Source organism: Nomascus leucogenys, unplaced genomic scaffold, assembly GCF_006542625.1.
Source record: "Nomascus leucogenys isolate Asia unplaced genomic scaffold, Asia_NLE_v1 001211F_47975_qpd_obj, whole genome shotgun sequence".
Taxonomy (NCBI): Eukaryota; Metazoa; Chordata; class Mammalia; order Primates; family Hylobatidae; genus Nomascus; species Nomascus leucogenys.
Window position 1 is genome coordinate 24,796 of NW_022096278.1, and position 23,268 is coordinate 48,063.

General features: G+C 55.5%; 2 long non-coding RNA genes and 1 pseudogene across 3 annotated transcripts; 1 reads left to right on the forward strand and 2 right to left on the reverse strand.

Moving 5' to 3' along the window:
• LOC100602620 overlaps positions 1-12,710 on the forward strand; it is a 29,806-nt pseudogene extending 17,096 nt beyond the window's left edge.
• Positions 12,711-17,789: 5,079 nt separating this feature from the next.
• Positions 17,790-18,494, reverse strand: LOC115833869. 2 transcript variants are annotated; one of them, XR_004029102.1, is made up of 3 exons: positions 18,462-18,494; positions 18,184-18,306; positions 17,790-18,049 (listed from the first exon to the last, which is right to left on the reverse strand). It is a non-coding gene; the product is annotated as an uncharacterized LOC115833869 (long non-coding RNA). The 2 variants fall into 2 exon arrangements; XR_004029101.1 differs by having other exon boundaries at positions 17,791-18,007.
• On the reverse strand, positions 18,492-19,017 carry LOC115833870. The gene is made up of 3 exons (XR_004029103.1): positions 18,983-19,017; positions 18,813-18,896; positions 18,492-18,554 (listed from the first exon to the last, which is right to left on the reverse strand). It is a non-coding gene; the product is annotated as an uncharacterized LOC115833870 (long non-coding RNA).
• Between the last annotated feature and the right edge of the window lie 4,251 nt (positions 19,018-23,268).

The window sequence follows — 23,268 nt, forward strand, 5'->3', positions numbered from 1 at the left end:
CCTGCCTGCTTGGCGTTTGGCCCCAGGCCCTGAAGAGAAACCAGCCCTTTCTGTTTGCCCCCAGGTGGACACAGCCAGTGAGGTAGAGGAACTGGAGGCAGACAGTGTCTCCCTGCTCCCAGCCGCGCCAGAGGGCAGCCGGGGAGGAGCCAGGATCCAGGTCCTCCTCGCACGTTACAGGTGGGTCCCTCACCCTCACTGCCCCGGAGCCCAGCCCCAGCATTTGGGGTGTAGGAGGGGGCCGGGTGGAGCTAGAGACCTCTGGAAGTGGTGGGGGCAGTACAGGACACAGTGGACCTATTCTAATAACCTAGTTAGGCCAAGGTGGGCGCAGTGAGGGCTCGGCTTTGCTGGTGGTGGACAACCACAACCAAGTCTCCGTAAAGGCTCAGTGCAGTGGGGGAGAGAAGACGGGACATGGAAGTGCAGTGTAGGTCACTCTCCTCCCCCTCATCTGTGCCTCGCCTAACAGCTACAACCCCTTTGAGGGTCCCAGTGAGAATCCAGAAGCAGAGCTTCCGCTGACAGCTGGCGAGTACCTCTACATCTATGGCAACATGGATGAGGATGGCTTTTTTGAAGGTAGGAAGCTAGTGGGGGAGTCATTCTGTCCATTCCCCTGCCTTTGAGACCATGTTCCCAAAGACGGATATCCATCCATCCATCCATCCATCCATCCATCCATCCCCTCTGCCCAGCATGCTCAGCCCACCTTAACTTTTTGGTCTCAGCTAAAAGGCATACAGAGACCTAGCGGCCATTGGGGAAAGAGAAAGAAGGGAGTCTGGCTCCAAGCAGGACAGGACAGCATAGTCCAGATGGTGGAGAGAGTGTCACAGGAGATTTTGGCTAGATTCATTTTTGTGTGGATAGTCAGGGCATGGCAGTGTTTCACACTAGTGACACCCGAGGTCAGGTATGCAGCATTTGATGCCGGACTCCAGTCAGGTGTGAGAAGGAGGAATCAGGGTAAAGATCCCAGGGGAAGGTGTTCGCAAGCGATTAGCAGCTGTCAGGGCCCAGGCAGGGTGTCTGCTTCAGGGAGGTTCTGCAGCTCCTGTGGGGAGTCAGAGGGCTGATCAGGCAACTAAAGGCAGATGCCTCATTGAGACTGGGCATCATGGGCCTGCGGAAGACATGGCCCTGGGAGACTCTGTCAGGGTGGCCCTGGCCTGGGTACCACCGGCTGAGTCCATCAGCAGCAGAGAGGATGGCACTGTGTGGAGAATTGGATGGGCATGGACAGGGCAGGGCGAGAGCCGCAACTGTGTGTAGAGATCTAGGAACGGGCTTAGCTCTGAATCTGTAACCCTGGAAGCTTGGGAGCCTGCTCAGCTTCTTTTCCCTGGGTCCTCTGCCTGTTACTCGAGGAGCTGCTGGGACCCATGGTACCTGGCTTTGCGGCCTAACCAGTTAAACTCCCTACAGGGGTAGATACAAAGATCAGAATTAATAAAAAGCTTTCAGGAAAAGAGTACTTTATAAATGAAGAAAAAAAAGACCACCCAAATCAAAAACCAAAACCCAAACACTTTTTTTTTGGAGGGGGGCAGCAAAGGCATAAGTATTAACTAACCACAAATGACTCGAATTTGAACTCTGCGATCTGGGATAAATTGGGATAGACGTAAAGGCACATAGACCACGGGGGGCAGATGCCGTATTCCCTGTCCAACCGTAGCTAAAGGACTGCTTCCTCTATGTCTGGGCCACCTAGGCTGTTCTCAGCTGCGTGGGCTTCTGGAGCATGTGCCTGACTCCGGCCCAGGCTCCAGCTTCAGCCCTGCAGGCTGGAGATCCTCTTAGTGTGAAGACTCCTGCCTTTGTCTCCCACTCCACAGTGCTGGTGCTTATGATCGTTTCCTGGGCTGCAGGAACAATTACCATGGAGTGGCTTGAAACAATAGACATTTGTTCTCTCACTGGCCTCTTCTGGAGGCCAGAAGTCTGAAATCAAGGTATTGGCAGAACTGCATCTCCTTGGGGGCTCTAGGGGAGGTTCTGTTCCTTGTCTCTTTCAGCTTATGGTGGCTCCAGTTGTTCCTGGCTTATGGCCACCTCACTCCAGTCTCTATCTGTGGTCACCATCGCTGCCTCCTCTTAGTGTTTCTCCTCTGCATGTCTCTTATAAAAACACCACTTTGGGAGGCCGAGGCTGGCGGATCACGAGGTCAGAAGATCGAGACCACGGTGAAACCCCGTCTCTACTAAAAATACAAAAAAATTAGCCGGGCGTGGTGGCGGGCGCCTGTAGTCCCAGCTACTCGGAGAGGCTGAGGCAGGAGAATGGCGTGAACCCGGGAGGCGGAGCTTGCAGTGAGCCGAGATTGCGCTACTGCACTCCAGCCTGGGCGACAGAGCGAGACTGCGTCTCAAAAAAAAAAAATAAAATAAAATAAAAAATAAAAATAAAAACACTTGTCATTAGATTTAGGACCCACCTGGGTAATCTAGGATGATCTCATCTCAAGATCCTTAACTTAATTACATCTGCAAAGACGCTTTTTCCAAATAAGGTCACGTTCAGGAGTTCCGGGGATTAGACCATGGACATGTTTTTGGGCGGCCACCATTCAACCCTCTACAGTGCTTATTTTATCAGCGAATTTATTGGCAGTCCCTCTTGTTTCTTCAAGTTCCTTACTTTTTTTTCTCCTGCATAGGCAGACAAAGATAGGGTGGAGGTGAGGGGCACAGATGACTGTTGGGGGAAACTCCAGGCCCCACTGCATCTCAGACCTGCCTACACTCACCCCTCTCTCCTAAGCCCTGGCTCGTGCTCCCTCTTCCTCTAAATAAAGCACACCAGCTACCAGCTGTCTGTTTCCTGAGAACTTCTTTTTTTCTTTAAATTGACCATGACATTACATGCTGGGTGCTCAGCTTCCTTGACATCCCTCAAACAACAACAGCAAATGTTTTAAAATACTCTCTTGTCAAGTCTTCAGGAGAACTGACGCAGGTAAGAAAACATAACCATTGGTGGCTGCCTGGATTGACTGCTGTCAGTCATGCTTCTAGACACAGGCCTGCTGGGGCTCCTGATCCTTCTAGAACTTACAAGTGACGATTTCGCTAGCACTTACTTCATTTGTCTCTAGAGATTCCTCCTTTACCCTGCTGAGTTGGTTGTCTCTCTCTCCCTCTGTGGATGTCTGCTGTTCACAAAGGGAAGTTGAGGGGCACCCCGGCCCCTATTCCTCAGGCCCAGGTAAAACCCAATCAGCAGAATTTTTTTTTTTTTTTTTTTTTGATACAGCATCTTGCTCTATCACCCAGGCTGGAGTGCAGTGGCGCGATTACGGCTTGTAGCTTCTGCCTCCCGGGCTCAAGCAATCCTTCTTCCACCTCAGGCTCCCGAGTAGCTGCAACTACAGGCGTGCCACCACTCCCAGGTAATTTTTGCATTTTTTGTAGAGATGGGGTTTTGCCGCGTTGCCCAGATTGGTCACAAACTCCTGGGCTCAAGCGATCTGCCTGCCTCATCCTCCTGAAGTGCTGGGATTACAGGCATAAGCCACCATGTCTGGCCCGTTTTCTCATCCTGACCTGCTTATTTTTTAAAACTTTAATATGAAATTATGAAATTATTATTGCAATTTTTAACACAAAAGTTTCCAAATGTACAGAATACATCTGAATACTTATATACCCAGCACCTAGATTCAACAATTGTTAAAACTTTGGCGTATTTGCTTTATCTATATGTAGGTTAAACATGATTTTAAAAGCATTATGATATTTTACCTTGAAATACTCCACATGCTTCCTTAGAACATGAGATTCTCCTCCATCCTCGCAGCCCGATTGTCACCTGGTGGCTTATTAGAATCACAGAATCTCAGCCCCATTCAGACCCAACCGAGTTAGAATCTGCATCTTAACAAATCTCTAGGTGATTCATATGCAAGTTAAAATCGAAGAAGCACCGTCCTATAGAACCAAAATACTATTATCAGACCTATGTCTAATCCAGATCTTTACTGCTCTTGTCTTTTATTTTTATTTATTTTATTTATTTATTTTTATTTATTTATTTTTTTGAGACGGAGTCTTGCTCTGTCGCCCAGGCTGGAGTGCAGTGGTGCAATCTCGGCTCACTGCAAGCTCCGCCTCCCGGGTTCACACCATTCTCCCGCCTCAGCCTCCCGAGGAGCTGGGACTACAGGCGCCCGCCACTGCGCCCGGCTAATTTTTTGTATTTTTAGTAGAGACGGGGTTTCACCGTGGTCTCGATCTCCTGACCTCGTGATCCGCCTGCCTCGGCCTCCCAAAGTGCTGGGATTACAGGCGTGAGCCACCGTGCCTGGCTGCTCTTGTCTTTTAAAAGAATTGACAGTTAAATGTTGATTTGAATCAAATGCTGAAGATCACCCACTAGCAGTTGCTAAAATGCACTTATTATATTGTTTTTTCTTTATCTCCTCTCTGTCTTCCCCTGCCCTGCCCACTCCTGTCCTCCTCCTGCCAGGAGAGCTCATGGATGGCCGAAGGGGCCTGGTCCCTTCCAATTTTGTAGAGCGTTTGTCGGATGATGACCTCCTGACCTCCCTCCCTCCAGAGCTGGCCGATCTGCCCCACAGCTCAGGCCCTGAACTCAGTTTCCTGAGTGTAGGTGGGGGTGGCAGCAGTAGCGGGGGCCAAAGCAGCGGAGGACGGAGCCAGCCTCTCCTGCCGTGCCTTACCCCCGCCATCTGGTGGTCCTCAAGCAGCTGGCCCACACAGCATGATGCTGGCCTGGGAGCCGCCTCCTGAGCGAGTGGAGCTACACGGCTTCCATATCTGTGTGAATGGGGAGCTGCGACAGGCCCTGGGGCCTGGGGCCTGAGGCGCCACCCAAGGCTGTGCTGGAGAACCTGGACCTGCGGGCCGGGCCCCTTCACATTTCTGCTCACAGGCCCTGAGCAGCCGGGGCAGCTCTGACCCACTGCGCCGTTGCTTGGTGGTGGGTGCCCGGGCCGGAGTGGTGCCCAGCCAGCTGCGGGTCCAGCGGTTGACAGCCACATCTGCTAAGATCACCTGGGTGCCCGGCAATAGCAACTTGGCCCATGCCATCGACCTCAATGGGGAAGAGTGCCCACCTGCCAGCCCCAGTACCTGCTGGGCCACCTTCTGCCACTTACTGCCTGGCACACCCTATCAGGCCCAAGTGGAGTCTCAGCTCCCACCCCAAGGGCCCTGGGAACCAGGCTGGGAGAGGCTGGAGCAGCGGGCTGCCACCCTGCAGTTCACCACCCTCCCAGCAGGTATGTTGGCTTGGGCCCTTTGTCCAGAACCCCAGGAGGCCAGGCCGTGGGTGACGGAAGAAGGGGACCCTGATCTTATTTGCGTTATCAGGGAAATAGCAAATTGGGCAGGTATCTCTGATGGGGAGCGTCCTGCATCACTGGGTCTTGTGCCTCCCTGCCCCCAGGCCCACCTGATGCCCCTCTGGATGTGCAGATCGAGCCTGGGCCCTCCCCTGGGATCTTGATCATCAGTTGGCTCCCAGTCACCATCGATGCTGCTGGCACATCCAATGGTGTCCGGGTCACAGGCTGTGCCATCTACGCTGATGGGCAGAAGGTATGGCCCTGCCCACTGTACCCTGGGAGTGGGGGTGGGTCCCTTCTTGCTATGCTCAGAGGCCTAGGCTCTCTGGCCTGGCACAGAGATGCCCAGCCCCTGGCATTTGGGCACCATGAGGCAGATGGGTTAAGAGCATGGGCTTTGGCAGCACATGACGGATTTTAGAACTGTTCCATCACTGAAGCCATGTGGCCAGGAGGATGAAATGAGATAGGCCATGCAGAGGGCGTAGCACAGTACCTGGCATAATGCTAGCTGCCACTGCTGTCAGTGCCTCCTCACGCTTGGCTGTCTCAGCTTCTGCTTCCTATCCTGTGCCCCCTCCACCCTGCAGATATGGAGGTGGCCTCGCCCACGGCAGGCAGTGTACTGGTGGAGCTGTCCCAGCTGCAGCTGCTGCAGGTGTGTCGTGAGGTGGTCGTGCGCACCATGTCACCCCACGGGGAGTCGGCGGACTCCATCCCGGCTCCTATCACTCCTGCCCTGGCTCCGGCCAGCCTGCCAGCCAGAGTCTCCTGCCCCTCACCGCAACCAAGCCCAGAGGCCAGAGCGCCCCTTGCTTCAGCCTCCCCAGGGCCTGGAGGCCCCAGCTCTCCTCTCCAGCACCCTGCTCCCCTCGGAACTCAAGAGCCTCCAGGAGCACCCCCTGCAAGCCCTTCCAGAGAGATGCCAAAAGGGTCCCACGAGGACCCTCCAGCACCTTGCTCCCAGGTACCCTGTCCGGGGAGAGGGGAGCAGGTGCAGGCTGGCAGAGGGACCTGGGCTTGGGTCCTTCCTCAGTGCTCTCTGTTCCAGGAGGAGGCTGGGGCAGCAGTGCTGGGCACCTCAGAGGAGAGGACAGCCCGCACATCCACCCTGGGTAAGAAGGACCCTGGCCCCGCAGCTCCCTCACTGGCCAAGCAGGAGGCCGAGTGGACTGCAGGAGAGGCCTGCCCGGCCTCCAGCTCCACCCAGAGAGCACCGGCCCAGCGGGCGCCGAATACCGAGACGTGCCAAAGAGGAGACCCAGGGTCTGGGCTGAGGCCCAGGGCTGAGGTAGGGGTTTGGGGACACACTGTGTCACTTCAGAGAATTGGGGCCGGTCTCCCTACTTTCTGCCAGCCCAAATCCAGTTGCCCTCTCTGCCTGTCCTCTGCTCTGGTCCTGCTGTCACACCTTTGGCTGTGCTATGTGTCTGTTTTTCTTCTAGGATTTCTCTGTCCCATGTGGCTTCCATCTCCCTTCTCCCACCCTGCCCCTGACCCATGGCGTACCTCCCCCATTTAGGACATGGCTCTTTCTCCCTCTGCCAAAGGACCCTTGTTATTGTGGCTGCTGACCCTGCTTGGAATCCCCTGTGCCCCCTCACTGTCCTTATCTCTCCTGCCTTGCCTCACTTCTTGCAGAAGGAGGACACAGCAGAGCTCGGGGTTCATCTGGTGAACTCCCTTGTGGACCACGGCCGCAACTCAGACCTGTCAGACATCCAGGAGGAAGAGGAAGAAGAGGAGGAGGAGGAGGAGGAGGAGGAAGAGGAGCTGGGTTCCAGGACTTGCTCCTTCCAGAAGCAGGTTGCTGGCAACAGCATCAGGGAGAATGGGGCCAAGGTAACGGGGTAGCGATGGGCTGCTGGGCCCCAGGCCTCAGACTCTGGGACCTCCCCACTGTGTGTCAGCAGCTGCTCTGACTGCCACTGAGTGCCAGCAACATTCTAGGTATGTGGCCTGGGCCCTCTCCTAAGCAGAAGATAGGAAGTGGCCCAGGATTGGCCTTTGCCCTCCTGGAAAGAAAGGGGAAGAGGAGGAGCTCATTTCTGTACCTTCTCTCCCTCCAGCCCACCAGATACAGCGCCCTGGCCAGGGGAGGCTGGTGCCACCTAAGATCCTTGTGCTGGTAGCTTCTGGGGAGGGGATGGGGAGGCCTGCTCCTCAATGCTCCTGTCCCACAGGGGCTGGTGATGGTTCCTAGAGTGTGTTCCCTAATTCTTCCTTTGGCTCTCACTGGATATGTGTGCGACTTTGGGCCAGCCACTGTCCCTCTGGTTCTTTCCTCTCGGAGGAAGCTGTGGGAGGGCTGTGGGGTTGTCCGTAACCCCTGCCGTCGTTTGAGGGCAAAGATCACAGCTCTCTCTCCTCTCCTCTTCCCCACGCATCTCTCTTCCCTGCTGTGTTCTACTCCCACCTCCCAACCCACGAGTCCCAGCCCAACCCCTTTTGTGAGACTGACAGTGATGAGGAGATCTTGGAGCAGATCCTGGAGCTGCCCCTCCAGCAGTTCTGCAGCAAGAAGCTCTTTAGTATCCCGGAGGAGGAGGAGGGGGGGAAGAGGAGGATGAGGAGGGGGAAGAGGAGGATGAGGAGGAGGAGAAGCCAGGGGCAGGCTGTTCTTCCCGAGACCCTGACCCGCCTGAACCTGCATCGCTGGGGCTGGGCTGTGACAGTGGTCAGCCCCAAAGACCTGGCCAGTGGCCCTTGTCTCCTGAGTCCTCCAGGGCTGGAGATTGCCTGGAAGACATGCCTGGATTAGTTGGTGGAAGCAGCCGGAGGAGAGGAGGGGGCTCCCCTGAGAAGCCCCCCAGCCACAGGGCCTCCAGATCCCCGTGAACACTGCAGCCGACTTCTCAGCAACAATGGGCCCCAGGTCTCTGGACGACCGGGCCCCGCACGGGAGAGGGGTGGCCTCCCCGTAATTGAGGGCCCCAGGACTGGACTAGAGGCTAGCGGGAGAGGGCGGCTGGGCCCTTCCTGGAGGTGCTCCCGCGGCCGGGCGCTGGAGCCTGGCTGGCCAGCTGCCTTTCCCCCAAGTGCTTGTAAATCAGCACTGAATATGATTTGGAGCAGGAGGCGGGCAGCGGGGGCATCAGCATCACCAGCTCCTGCTACTCTGGAGATGGGGAGGCCTGGGGCACAGCCACTGTAGGAAGGCCCAGGGGGCCTCTGAAGGCCAATTCAGGCCCCAAACCCTATGCACGCCTCCCAGCCTGGGAGAAAGGGGAGCCAGAGCGGAGAGGCCGCAGTGCGATGGGCAGAGCCAAGGAGCCACTCTCCCGGGTCCGTGCTCACTCCCTGCCCTGGGCAGCCCCTGCCTGCTGCCACTTGGTGGCCCTGCTTGCTGCCCACCAGCAGCTCCCATTCCACTCTGCCCACCTCCATCAGCAGAGGTGGGGCCGGGCCTCCGGGCTCCCTCACCTGCCTCCTCCCACCCACATTCCACTGCTTTGCTGCTTCTGCTGATCAGAAATGGGATGCACAATATTCTATCACTAGTCACCTGTTGCGGCCTTTGGGCAGGGTCGCCCTTTCCTCTGCATAGCTAGTTATGGCTTCAGGACGCTGACTGTGATGCCATGTCCAGGGTTACCTGCCCTGATGCTGACGGGAGGCCCTCCTCTCAGGCTCCTCAGCCAACTCCAGTGCCCTCTACTCCACTCATCTACTCGGGGGCTGGGGCCTCACCTCCTGCCCTCCCTCCCACTGTGGGGGTGTCTGAGGTCTCCAGCAGGCTGGGCCGAGGCTCCAGGAGAGGAACGCTGTGCTCCTGCGCTGCTGTGCTGCTTACGCTGACGGGGCAGAGCTGGGGGAGCACGAGCCCACCAGAGGGATGGTGTGTTACTTTTGCCGTCTGTTGCCCTCTTTTTGCAGGCAACAGAGACCGGAGAGGCCAGAGGGCAGGACAGCTCTGGGCGGAGGGGCCCCCAGAAGAGAGGTGTCCGAGTCCTCAGGCCAAGCACTGCAGAGCTAGGTGAGCACCCCATGGGGCTTGAGCTAGAGCCCCTCGGCCAGAGCTCGCTGAGTCACCGCCCTCTCCACTGTCTCCACAGTCCCTGCGAGGAGCCCCTCAGAAACACTGGCTTACCAGCACCTACCCGTCCGGATCTCTGTGGCTCTGTTTGACTGTGACCCCGTGTCAATGTCGCCCAATCCTGATGCTGGAGAAGAAGAGCTTCCCTTCCGAGAGGGTCAGATCCTGAAGGTGACTGATTCGCCATCAGGGCTCAGAGCTCCAAACACCAGCTAGGTCTTCCCTCCTCCCTCCTTTCCTCCGCTGGAGGTAGCACAGAATCATGGTGGAGAACATGGCTTCCAGAGCAGATGACGTGGGTTTGGACCTGACTCTGCTGCTTCTAGCTGTGTAACCTTGAGTAGATTACCTAGGCCCCCCGGGCCTCAGTTTTCGTATTGGTAAAATGGGGATAATATTAGTGTCTACCTCACAGGGTGGTTTGTGGATTAAATGATCCAATGTACATAAAGTACTTAAACTGCCTGACACATAGGCAGCACAATCTAACTATCTGCTGCTGACATTACTATTTTTATTATTCCTCCAAGTATTGATTAAAGGCATTTTGCTATTGCTCTGAGATTAAGAAGATCCAGTCTGGGGTGGCGAAGGGCATGGCCATGTAGACAGTGAATGGAGATAATACAGAAAGGGCTGTCTTCTGCTATCCCTCTAATCCTGTTCTTTGCTGTGTTCCCCCTTTTCCCATTCCATGGCATACAAAAGGGAGAACATTCTTCTGCATTTCCAAGTGGGGTGTTGCGGGGTTCGGGGCCTAGGGGCATAGGGAGCGAGCAGAACTGGCTGAGACCACTGGTTTTGTCTCCAGGTGTTTGGGGACAAGGATGCCGATGGCTTCTACCAGGGCGAAGGTGGGGGCCGGACAGGCTACATTCCCTGCAACATGGTGGCTGAGGTGGCTGTGGACAGCCCTGCTGGGAGACAGCAGCTGCTCCAGCGGGGTTATTTGTCCCCAGATATTCTCCTTGAGGGCTCAGGTATGACATGCTGCTGACCCTCACCCACCTCCCACCAGCCCCCTTCCAATTCCACCTGACCGTGAGCAGTTGTTGTGTCTGGGGTGCTCCCACTTCCCCAGACTCTAGCAGAGCCTTGGAGCCTGCCTTGAACCCTGTGGCGCAGTGGTCAGACTGTACATGGGCTGGCCGCGTGGAGTGGGCGTCTGTTGCAGAAGGGACTGCAGCCATGCAGCCAGGAATTTTGGGTCCTGAAGGTTGGGTGGGGCTCTTGTCAGGGATGGGAGATGAATGCCCTTACAAAACAAGCTCAGTAACCCAGCACGGCCCTGACAGGAAACTCCAGAGTCCCAATCCTGTCTCTCTCACCTCCCCTACCTCACTTTCTCTCTGCTTTCCTGGATCTGTACTCCACAGCCCGCACAACTGGGCCTCCTCCCAAGCCCCGCCGCTCCAAGAAAGGTGGGTAAGACCCCATTCTCTCTCAGGTGCTGGGAGGATGTGTGTGCTGGTGGGTGGCACTGCTTGGCTGTCTGGGGAGGCACCTCTGGGGTTTTGAGCAGGTAAAGGGAATCGGCAGACCACCCACATCCCCTGCCTCCCCCCCATGGGGGACTTTGTTCTGGTGGGGATGAGGGATGGTTTGTGGAGCTCTCTGTTCCCACAGGCACCTGACTATAAAATCCATGAATCTCAGAGTGTGCCATTTACCCTTTCTGGGTGTTAGTTCACTGCCACATAAAAGAGTTGGGGAGATGCGCCCTCAGCAGCCTTCCTTGCCTGCCTCCTCGTGTGTGGGCGAGTGTCTGGCCTGCGCTGCAGCACCTGCAGCCTGGGTGGGCAGGGTGGGAGGCGGCTCGCAGGCACATTCTTTCCACAGGTGAGTTGGAAGGCCCTGCTCAGCCCTGTCCAGGTGAAGGAACATCCCTGGGCCAGGGAGGCTGGGGAAGGAGATAGGGTGGGTGGCCCCTCTGGCCTCGCCCCATTGGCTACAACTAGTGGGAGGTGGTGACGGGGTCGGCAGGGGTCCGGGGCAGAAGACAGGATGGGGTGGAGGGCCCTCCAGAGAGTCCAGAGTCTTCTCCTCCTCCCCCTGCAGGGCCCTCAAGCTGGTCCCCCCTGCTGACCTGAAAGCTCCCTGCTCCATGGTGGCTGCATTTGACTATGACCCCCAGGAGAGTTCCCCCAATATGGACGTGGAGGTGAGGACCTTCAGATAGAGCCCAGCAAAGGGGGCGGTGGCAGAGCCTTCCTGGGCCTGATGCCCTCCTCTTGTTTTCCACAGGCAGAGCTGCCCTTCTGGGCAGGGGACGTCATTACTGTGTTTGGGGGCATGGACGATGACGGTTTCTACTATGTGAGAACATTGTTGGGGAGGGTGTACCATATCCCCGCCCCCCAGACTTCGCGCAGGGGGATAGGCAAGGAACCCTCAGGAAGTCTGGAGGAATGGAACGGGTCACCTCCCTGGACAGTGGTTTTGGCCCCAGCTGTTCCCCAGGGGCATCAGGGTCGAGGGGCAGGGCTAGAGCCTCTTTCCTGATCTCAGTCTCACCGGCCTCTCTTCTCCAGGGGGAATTAAATGGACAAAGGGGCCTGGTTCCATCCAACTTCCTGGAGGGCCCTGGGCCTGAGGCAGGTGGCCTGGACAGGGAACCCAGGACACCCCAGGCTGAGAGTCAGGTCAGTGAGGAGCTGGGCTCCCAGCTTGGCAGGGCGGTCTACCCTACTGGTGGGTGGTAGGGCCAGGGCAGTGTTTCGGCAGGGGTGCAGCTGGGGTGGTCATGCAGGTAGGCACTGTGTCCAGCACGGAGCCACTAAGTGACCACCAGAGGGGAGCCCCAACAGGCAGCTGCCCCCCAGTATGTGCCCCTCTCTGCAGAGGGATGATAGCTGTGACCCTGACCCTCAGGCCATCTCACAGGCTGCCAACACCTGGGGGCTGACGCAGGTGAGGGGACCCTGTGGAAAAGGACCCCTCTGCCTCACATCTGTAGCCAATCAAAGTCCCTGTTTCAGGACACTCCCACCCTGGGGGTTCTCCCTACCTTCCAGGTGCCTTTGGAAGCCAGTTGCCCAGCGAGGCCCAGCTTCCTGGGTTCTCATTCCTAGAGCTTGCCTCTCCTTGGGGTGAGTGGAATACAACTAAGCCTCCACCCTCAGAGGGCAGGGAGGAGGGTGAAGAGGCCAAGCCCCAGCCAGAAAACTCAGGGCTTCCATGTGTAAACGCAAAGGCCTTGGAGAGTAGGGCCCACCCCTGTGCAGGGCCACCTGGCGGCTGGGCAGAGAAGATGTGGGTCTGTCGGTAACCCGTCTCCTCTCTTTGTTCCCTGTCCTCAGAGAATGAGGAGGAGAAGACTCCAGTGCTAGACGGAGATAGATATATGTAGAGACAACAACATGTAAGTGGGGACTGCCCCCCTGTGTGACCATCCACCCCCACTTGACCATAATCAGACAGTGCTCCTTTGTCTCAAATACTGGAGCTGACCCAGCTTTCCCACTGTCGTCCAGGGAATGACGAAGGAGAGCTTGCCATGAGCCAGATTTGCGTAGAGTCGTCCCTCCCCCTCCCTGCTCCCCTTGCCTTGCCTTTACCCAGGGCGGTGCCAGCTGTCATGGGATTACATGTCATCTTAGTATGTGATGTCCCATATTAGCTGATGCCTCCTATTCTATAACACATGTGGTTTATGGAACATGACGTGGCATCCACATTAGGACTCATCAGCGGTATTATGATACTGTGTGGCTATGGTATTATAATACCGTAATTATTACTGGTGCCAGGGTGACACTGTAATGCCACCAGTAATAATGGGCTTCCCACCCTTGTCCTCTGCATTGTGACCTGTTAGGGTGATCAGATGCATGATTTACCTCCAACTCTCAGTTTTCTGTACTTGGGGGATAAAAGGGGAGGTTTGGCCAGGTGTGGTGGCTCATGCCTGTAATAATAGCTACTTGGGAGGCTGAGGTGGGAGTCACTTGAGCCCAGGAGGTCAAGGCTGCAGTGAGCAGTGATCACGCCACTGCACTCCAGCCTGGGTGACAGAGCAAGACTCTGTCTCAAAAATAAAAAAATAAAAGGGAAGTTTGAGTAGTTCAAATCCACAAATGACCCCAAACCATTATTCTCTGGGGCTCAGAAACATCCTCCTTTTGTTTCCCTAACAACCTCTCCCTCCTGGATGTTGTGGAAGGAGCCCTAAGAGGCAGTGGGAAGGGCCTGGGGCTCGCCAGCCGGCTGTTGGCTCTGGCTGGTTGGGGGTAGATGCTTTGGCCTCTGCGGGCAGCCCTGCCACATCGGTGCAGGCCTGGGGCGGGGTGGGGCCTCGGTTGTGCACCCACTTCCCTTGCCTCTGGTCTGGGCTCTATAGTTGGTTCTGGCTGGGAGCCTGCCAGGCTCTGGGCAGCAAGTGGGAGTTTGAGGAAGGGAAGACATGCAGGCTGGCAAGAGCTGACAGAGCTGTGCCAGGTACCAGAGGTGAAGGTGGGAACATAGGTGTGGGGGGCTTTCTGGTGGCTTCTCTGTTCTCCCAGCTCCCTGGCCTTAGATCACTAAGGAGCGCCGTCTGGGTGGATTAAGGCAAAGGGAGTGGAGTTCGGAGGAGATTCAGTGAGGGAAAAGACGCTAGAGCCTCCAGAGCCTGTGGTGGGGGCTGAGTGATGCCCCCAGCTGTGAGTCCCTCTGGGTCCTTGGCCTCCCCGCAGTCCTCTTAGGGGCCCTTAAGGGAGAGTCCCAATCTTCCTTCCCATGGAGTGGGTACTGGCTCCACACCCTGAAGGCCTAGGGGGGCCACATCTGCTGGGTTTGGGGAGATGCTCTTTCTGTCTATGAGGGGCTGTAGAAGCTACCTCCATTGGCAGTGACAGCTGCTTCTAAGCAGTCCTTGTCCTTGCGCTCCATGTTTTGGGAGGGAGGTGACATGTGAGAAGTTGGGGGCACCCATCCTGAGGGGCAGGTTCCAAGAACTCTTGGGCCCTGTCAGCCCTGCACCCTGGAGGAAGAAGGGAAGGGGCCTGCCCAGGGTCACAGGTGAGCAATCCGGAACCGAGACTGCATCCCCTGGGACTCCCAGCTCAGTGCTCCCTCGGCAACACCCTCCCCATTCACCGCCTGTGCTGTGTGTGTCTGACAGTGGTGGGAGGTGAGGCCCTGGTTCTCACCCATGGTTCTGTGACATGGGAGGCTGCAGGCCCCTCAGGCTGTGGAAAAAAGGGGTCAGGGGTTCGGGAGGGAATCAGGCCCTGACCTTGCTCCTTCTGTCTCACATTTCAGGACTGGGGCTGCACCACACAAGGGCCCCCGGGGCCCCCAGGTGGGCCTTGTGCGCCCAGCCCTGGCAGCGCCCCCAGGATTGAACGTGGGGAGCCCCAGGACAGAAGCGAGAAGGTGTGGGGTTTCTTCTCCAAGGGGAAGCAGCTCCTCAGGAGGCTGGGCTCTGGAAAGAAGGAGTGAAGCTGTGGCCCATCCCGCAGGCAGAAGAGGCCCTGAGAGGCCCCCAGATCACTGTCTCTGCTGAGCAGGGAAGGCTCAGACTGGGCCCAGAGCCCCTGTTCTTCTGCGTGAACACTGTGGCATTCAGAGGGAATCAAAGAGCCTTGGTGAAGGTCAGAGCTAAATGGCTCCTTAAGGATGAACTCTCTAGAGAAGCACCTTCCTCCTACAGGAGGGGAAACTGAGCCCACAGTGAGTATGTAACTTGACCAAGGTCACTGAGCCAGGACTGGACCCAGGACCCTCGCGTCCTGGTCCACCCACCTCGTCTACTAGTGTCCCACAGTGCTGCGCTAGTCCCTTCTGCCACCCTTCCCAGTCCCAGGACGGGCCCTGGGGGGAGAAAGGAGCCTGTGCCCCCTGATGGCTCTGGCCGTCCTGATCATGTCTTCCCTCCCCTGAAGGAAAGGGTGCACTGGATTTTCTTGGAGCCCCATCTCCCCAGCGGGCAGGTGGGCGGAGCCTGTATATATGCACCTACTCAGTGCCTCAGTTCAGCTTCCTCCACCTCGCTTCCACTGCACAGGCCCGGGAAGGAGAAAGGCCAAGCCAAAGTGGGCCCCACCCTGCCCTCATCGTGCTCCATCCTTCCCTGCCCGGGCCTGCAGGCCCCTGTATGGCCCTGCCCCCAAAGACCCTGGGGCCAGCAGGGCCGAAAGCGGAGTTGAGCTTGCCTTATTTTGCTCATTGGATTCAAGTTCTTTTGCATAGTTTTCTTCTAACCCCTGTTGGGAGTCCAGGGGCTGGAGAAAAGGACAGATTTATGCAGCTATTTTCATACATTCCCCATTCAGAGTGGGGTAGGGGTTCTCCACCGTTACCCGATCCACTCCATCCCCCACCCTCTGAGGGGTGAGTGTCTTTTTGCATGTTTCCTTTGCTGTGGTGGGAGATAGTTTGACTGAACCCCCACCCCAGCCTTGGTCTCCAGGGGTGTGGAATGGTGGGGGAATTTGTTTAAAAAGATATTTTATTATAATAAAGTCTATTTGCACAAAATCTATGCTGGACTCTATGTGGGCAAAGGGCTCCTTGGAGGGGGGCGGCAGCTGGGCTTTGGACTCTGGACTTCAGACCCCAGAAGTTACATCCTAGGGTAACAGGGGCAAAAGCCAATCAACACCACGAGCTTTTGAATCCTTTTCCTAAGAAGAAGGTTTGGTAGCTTCCTGAGCCCGTGGTCACAGGGCCAGGTATTTGCTACTGGGGCTGGGGTTGTGGAGGAAGATGGGACAGACAGGGGAAACACACAGAGGGAAAGCACCAGTTTCAAGATGGTGGACTGAACACACACTGCAGTCTTTCTCCTCTATATCAAATGCGCAGAAATAATAGACATGAGAGAAATAGAACAAATAAACACGATACATAGTTCCATTTGAAAGCAAGAAAGGGGACTCAGCCTAGAAACAACAGGATTCTGGAAAAGACAAGAACAGATGGCAGATCATACTGAGAAACTTGAGAGTAGGGTGTATGTGGGAGAGCTCTGCACGCTGCCTCTGGACTAGAGGCAGTGCAAACAGGGCAGAAGAGACCCTAGGGGCTACCGATGGTGTGGTTAGTTGGGGTTTTTCTTTGATTGATTGTTGCACATTCTCCTTCTGCCATGGGCCAAGGGCAAAGGTGAAGATGTCTGCCTTTAGATGACAGACTTAGAGAACAGTAGGGGTTGCAGCTGGGATCAGAGACCAGGTGGTACTTTACGTGGCTGGCCACACCTGGCAGAAACAAGATGTATCACCTCCCAGGTGAGAAGCCACCAAACTGCAGCATACTGTGACCCTTCCCTCTCAACCGCAACCCTCAGAATCGTGGCAGCAGTTCCCACCCAGTCGTCCAGCAGAGACTCCCAACCACAATGGCAAGAACACAGTAAAGACTCAAAAAATATTTGAGGAAAGCCAGCTTCACTAAGAGAGACAACAAATGGAAATGGAAAAATATACACAAGTCAATAAAGCATTAGGAGAAAACTTTAAAAAGTCTACAGTTATTGTTGGAGAAATACAGGAAGGAATTACATATGGGAAACAAGAACAAGTAGTTATGAAAAAGATCCTAATAGAGATCTCGCAAAAAATACATATATTCTTGTTAAAAAAGGACTCAATATATGGGTGAAGAGCATATAATTCATAGTTGGATACAATTAGTAAGCTTGAAATCTGAGGTAAGGAATTCCCTCAGAGTGCTGTACAAAGGGATAAAAGAGATGAGCAAAATGAAAGAAAAGTTATACATGGAGGATGGGGTCAAATGTTTCAGTATCTATTCATAAGAATACCCCGGGGTTGGGAAGATGTGGGGAGAAATAGAGACCATGAGTGATAGAACAAATAATGGCTATAAATTTTCTAGGACTGAAGAAAGACACAGATACTTACATTCAAAGCACTTACTGCATGTGAAGCTGATAAATAAATTACAGGTACAGAAAAAGAGAAGCAACCCAATTCAGTGTTTGAGACTTGAATAATCTTGTCACCCAAACTAGGACAGGACAAGAAAACATTATGACAGATCTATCTTGTTTATGAACACAGAATATCCTAAATATAGATTTAGGAAATTAAATATACATCATGGCTGTAGTATTTTTAAATTTTTTTTTTTTTGAGACAGGGTCTTGCCCTGTCACCTAGGCTGGAGTACAGTGGCATGATCACAGCTCACTGCAGCCTTGACTTCCTGGGCACAAATGATCTTCTCACCTCAGCTTCCTGAGGAGCTGGGAGTATAGGCACATGCCACCATGCCCAGCTAATTTAAAAACAATTATTAAGAGACGGAGTCTTGCTGTGTTACCCAGGCTGGTCTTGAACTCCTGGCCTCAAGTGATTCTCTTGCCTTGGCCTTCTAAACTGTTGGGATTACAGACATGAGCCACTGTGACTGCTCAGGGACCTGGTCTTTGTTCCCCACAGTCTCCCCGACGCCTAGCGCAGTGCCGGGCACACATAAATGCTTGTGGAATGAGTGAGTGGCAACGCTGGTGTTCAGCAGCCTGCCAGCTTCCCTCACTGCCGCCCCACCTGCTGCAGCCTCCGGACCTCCTCCTGCTTCTCCCGTAGGCTGAGCCGAGCCTGTTCATGCTCCACCTCCAGCTGCTGCCGCCGCTGGGCCACCTCCCGAAGGTGCTGACACACAAGATCCGAGTCAAGGCCAGAGCCCCCACTTGGCCATTTCTAGAGAAGATCTGAGATGAGGAAGCCTCAAACACCATTTGCTCCAGATTCCTCTATTACAAAGGAAACTGAGCCTGGAGCAGCTCCAGGCCCAGGCCTTAGTGCCCCTCACTAAGCAGATTCTGCTGTCCCACTTGCTCCCCATGCCAGGGCCCAGCACCCTCTCCCACCTGCACCATCCCCTCACCTTCAGCACTTGCTCCAGGCTCTCCAGCTTGCTCTGCAGGCCCTGGCTCTTGCGAAGGGCTGAGTCCCTCTCCCGTGTCACCCCCAGGAGCTGGCCCCTCAGCTCCGCATTCTCCCACTCCACCTGGCGAGGGGCAGTGGCAGGGAGTTGGGTGGGTGAGCCTTGACCCACCAGCGCCCTCACAGTGGGAACAGTCCCCTACCCCTGCTCAGGGGTGGAGGAGAAAGCCCCTTGGCTGGGTACCGGGGCCCTGGTGGGAGCACAGCTCTCCACAGCACCTGGGCGGAAGTGGTACCTGCTCCTTCTCTGGGCTCTCCCACTGAGCCGGGAGTTCTCCTCCACCAGTTCTGCGCTTCTCTCAGCTGCAGTTCCTGAGCGGGCAGAGGAGCTCTCAGGAGGCAGCCCAGCACCCACATTCCCCCTCTCCCCACACAGAGGACCCTGCCCTCCTCCCAGGCAAGGCCTTCCTCCCCTGCAGGAACCTGCACCAGCCAGGAAAGGAAAGGAGCAGGAGGGAAAATGTGTTCTTGAGGGCAGCCGGGGTGGGAGCAGAGCTGAGAGGGAGCCCACCACCCAGCTGGCCGGGGCGAAGGGAGGAGCTGGCCTCTGGGCTGCCCTCAAGAGCTCACCAGCTCCTCACATCGCCTCTGCTTTTTCCGGGCCTCCTGCTCCAGGCTCTGGCATTTCTTTCGCTTCTTGCTGAGCTCCGATTCCTGTGGGGTCAGAACCAAGGGCTCCTCATGAGGGAAGGTACCTCTGCCCACAGCAGGCTGCCTCCAGCCCTTGACCTAGGACTTACCAGCTGCTGCACCCTCTGCTCTTTCTCTGGCTCCCTAGAATCACGGGTAGGTTGTCCGCATCCTCCTGGGGCGTGGCCTGGAAATGCCCAGGGGCAAGGGGCTGGCACCTGAGAACAGGGCCCCAGGGCAGCCTGCCCAGAGCAGGTTCCCACCCCATCATTCAGCCAGCAAGAGCTCCCTGCCTAGCAAGAGCAAAGAAGGGTACTGTCTGCCCACCCCCTCCCATTGTCTCCCGTTGATGTGTAAGTACAAAGGCTGCACCCCTGTGTCCTGGAGCCATAAGCGCTTTGAGATCCTGGGACCCACGTGTGCCCTGGGAGACGGGTCCTTTACCCAGGCCAAAGCTTTCCCTTTTTAGCTTCCAGCAGCAGCCCTGCTCTGCACTCAATAACTGTCCTGGGTGTCCTTCAGCGACTGGCAGAGAACTAGGAGGCTGCTTGGGCCCCCGGGGATGTGGTGCTCCCCAAGATAGGGGTTCCCTATCATCCAAATCTGGGCTTGGCCTAGAGCAGCGCAAGTCCAGCCAGAACCTTCTCCTGGCTTCCCCCAAGCCCACCCTACCACACCTTCCGTTTATCCGTGCAAACTTAGGGGGAGGACAGGTCTTGATGGGAGGTGCATCTCCCTTCCAGGGCCAGCCAGGGAGACAAAATCTGAGCAAGAAGCCTCCCCCCACCTGGAGGTCTTGGTCACTATCAGATCACTACCTGGTCTCTCCTCCCAGCCCTCTTCCCAGAAGGAGGAGGACCTACTTGCTGCCTACCTAAGATGATGGAGAGAAGCCAGACTCCTAAGTCTAGGGGTCCGGAGCGGGTGCCTGGGCCTCGAGACAGGGGCTGCCTAAGCCCCGCGCTCAGTGAGGGTTGCCTGTACCTGGAGCCAGGGCGGACGTACGTCCGCCCCCGGGTAGCCGGGGCCAGGCCTGGCCAGCCAGGCGGGCGCTGACCGGGGGCGTCCCCGCTCTACGGCGGCGGCGGGAGGAGGCGGCGCGGGCTGGGCCCCGGGCGGCTGCCAGGGCAACCAGGGAATTTGCGGCCGGGCCGTACCACTCGCAGCGCGGCAGGGGCGGCCGGCCAGGCCCCGCTGGGCGCAGGCCTATGGGGAGCGGAACCCTGGAGCCCCCAGGGGAGGGCACGGCGCAGGTACGAGCACGGGAGGCTTGGAGGTGGACCCTGCCCAGGACGGGAAAGTTCCCCAGCCCCTGGGAGTGCGCACACCACCACTGAGTCCTTGGGGTTCTGAGCACGGTGCAGGGGAGATCCCGGTGGTCGTTCCCCCCACCCATCTGCGCGCACCCACACACCTGCCCTTGGCGCCGGCGCTCACCTCTCCCGGGGCCCGGGAGCCGGCTCCCCTGCTCTGGCCTGGAGAGCAGGGCCCGGGCCGGGACGGCGGGAGTGGGGGCGTCTCCCGCTGGTTGCGCAGCGCCATCTGCCTCTGCAGCCGCAGCACCTCCCGCTGGGACTCGCGCAGCAGCCCATCGAAGTCCCACACGTAGAGCCACTGGGGACCCTCCTGAGGTTGGGGGACAGGGACAGGGACAAGGAGGGGAGTCAGGCCTAACCCTTGCCTGCCCGTGCCATCCCCTGCAGAGCCCTTTGCCTTGCTGGAGGGGCTCCGATGCGCGGACTGTGCACACCCCTCCCATGGGTCCGTGCTGGTTACATGTGCATGCGTATGTGGCCACATGCTCCCGCGAGCCCCTATGCGGTCATTCTCCGTAACTTATTTCTCGGGTGCTAAATACCTTGTGAACATCCCTTCCACAGGGGATGTGTGGATGCATACAGCCAGACCCACCGGCAAACAGCCTCAAGCCTGGAGCGCAGAAATGCCCAGGTCTGGGACTCATGGCTCCACCCCTGTCTCCCTCTCCCACCTGGGCCGTTGCCAGGGGAACCTACTCCCAGCAACCTCCACCCTCCCGTTCATTTGCATCTCATTAACATCTTGTCCGCATCCCACAACAGGCAGATGGCCCTGTGCAGGGCTGAGGCTGGAAGAGGTAACCAGGGCCTCCTCGCACCTTGCCCACCAGAGTGAGCCTGGCCTGCAGCTCCCTGCACTCCCCGCTGCAAGGCAGCAATCTGCTTGTCCTTGGCCAGCAGTGCACTGGCTGTCTCACTGAGGTCCCGGGCTCGCTGGCTGGCTAGGGCCTTCCGACACAACTCCAAGCTGGCCCCTGGCCGGCCAGGGCAAGGGGGCACTCACCTCGCCAGAGGAGGGGTAAGGCTAATGGTCACCTGAGGGCTGGGGCACTTCTCCCACTCCTCATCTCCTCCCAAAGGAAGAGTTAGCATGAAAACCTAGGGGGTAGCCACCTGCTTCCACCTTGACTGGGGTCTCAGAAAACCAGCAGCCTCACTCTACCCCATTCCAGCGGTTGGAAAGGATTAACTCCACATCTGAGTTTAGGATCAAAGGATGTTGCTAATTTGGGGCTGCCACTGTGATGGGTCTCATCCCTGCCCCACTCCAGCTCTATACCCTGAGATGAGCTCAGCAGGAGGCTGCCGCCAGCACCAGCACGTGGTAATCCAGAATCCTGCTCCCTGCCTGCTCAGGAACCTCCCCATCCAGCTCTTCTCTGCCCCCTGCAGCGCCAGAAACTTTTGGCCTCCTTGCCTGGCCAGCCTCTGCCCTTCCTGCACCTTAGCCCCTAGATTCTTGCTTTCCTAGGTGCTGAGACTGTGACTCCCAAGCTTCAGACAACCCTCAGGCCCAGCCCTGGCTCCCCTCTTCCTTGGTCACCCAGCCCTCCACCCAGCCGCCTCCCCTACATTGACGGACAAGTCAATGTAGGCCAGCGCAGGATGGTAAGGGTAAACAGGGGAACTACATCTGACCTAGCAAAAAGTCTTGCTTGAAAGTTATTAAAATGAAATGTGGCCTGGACGCGGTGGCTCATGTCTGTAATCCCAGCACTTAGGTAGGCAGAGGCAGGAGGATCGCTTGAGCCCAGGAGTTCGAGATCTGCCTGGTAACACGTGTGACCCCATTCTCCACAAAAATGGTAAAAAAAAAAAAAAAAAAAAAAAAAGAAAGAAAGAAAGAAAAAGAAACAAAGAAAGAAAGAAATGTAGAAGGTAAAAAAAAGGCATTCCAGTGCAAAAGAGGCTTGATAGGACAGGATATGTCTGGGGAATCTACAAGTAGCTCACTGTGGTTAGAAGTGGTTAGAGATTAGGCTAGGGAAGTAGGTAGAGGCCAGGAAATGGAAGATCTGGACAGAGGAAGGTCTGGGTGAAATGAACAAATACTTGGCTTTACGAAAGACACGTCTAGTAGCAGTAGGGAGTATTAGGAGAGAAATGAGGCTAGTTAGGAGGCTAGTATAATAAACCCACTAAGAAGATCTATAAGAAAATGAAGGTAGAAAAAAATGAAAGGCTAAGAATACATAATTTGCATTTGCTGACAAACTAGATATGAGAGGAAATGATGATACCTTTATTTCTGCATAAGTAATAGGATAGATAATGGTGCCATTCAATACTGGCAAATGAAAGTGAAAAAGTTTTGGGAAAACGATGCCCTGTTTTAGACATGCCAGGTATCAGTTCCAGGAAGTTACCCCGATGGTACATCTCCATAAGTAATATGGAAAGCAAATACACAGGTTATTGGTTGCAACATTATCTGCGAAACTGACACACTGGAAACAGCCTAAATGCTCAGACCTAGGATATTGGCCGAAAACCTATGGAATCTACACAACATGTGACAAAGCTATAAATAAGAAAAATCTCTATGAAAACAAGATACAAAAGAGTATTTAAAAGTACAACAGCATGGATACTACGCTATCTTTTGTACAAGAAAGGGGAAATGAGAATATATATATATATATAAAATATGTATCTGCTTATACCTGCAAAAATGAAGACAACTAAGATAAACTAAAAGCTAATGATGCTGGAAGGGAAGGATAAGAAGTAAGACTTTTCTGTATACCTTCTGAGTAAAACCTCAATGGTTTTATCATCCATTTTTTTCTTTCCTGAGTGAAATATTACTGCAATTTTAAAATGTAGATTTTTCGTTTTGAACCATATTAATGTTTAACATATTCCAAAAATAAAATCAACAAGGATGAGGGGTGGGAAGTACAACGGAATACAATAGGAATACATAAATTTAATTGACTATTACACCAATAACTTTACCACAGAAAGAGAAAGAGAAAAAAGATATGAGAAAAATATATATTTTTTTAGACAGAGTCTCACACCCAGGCTGCAGTGCAGTGGCGTGGTCTCGGCTCACTGCAACCTCTCCTCTCCAG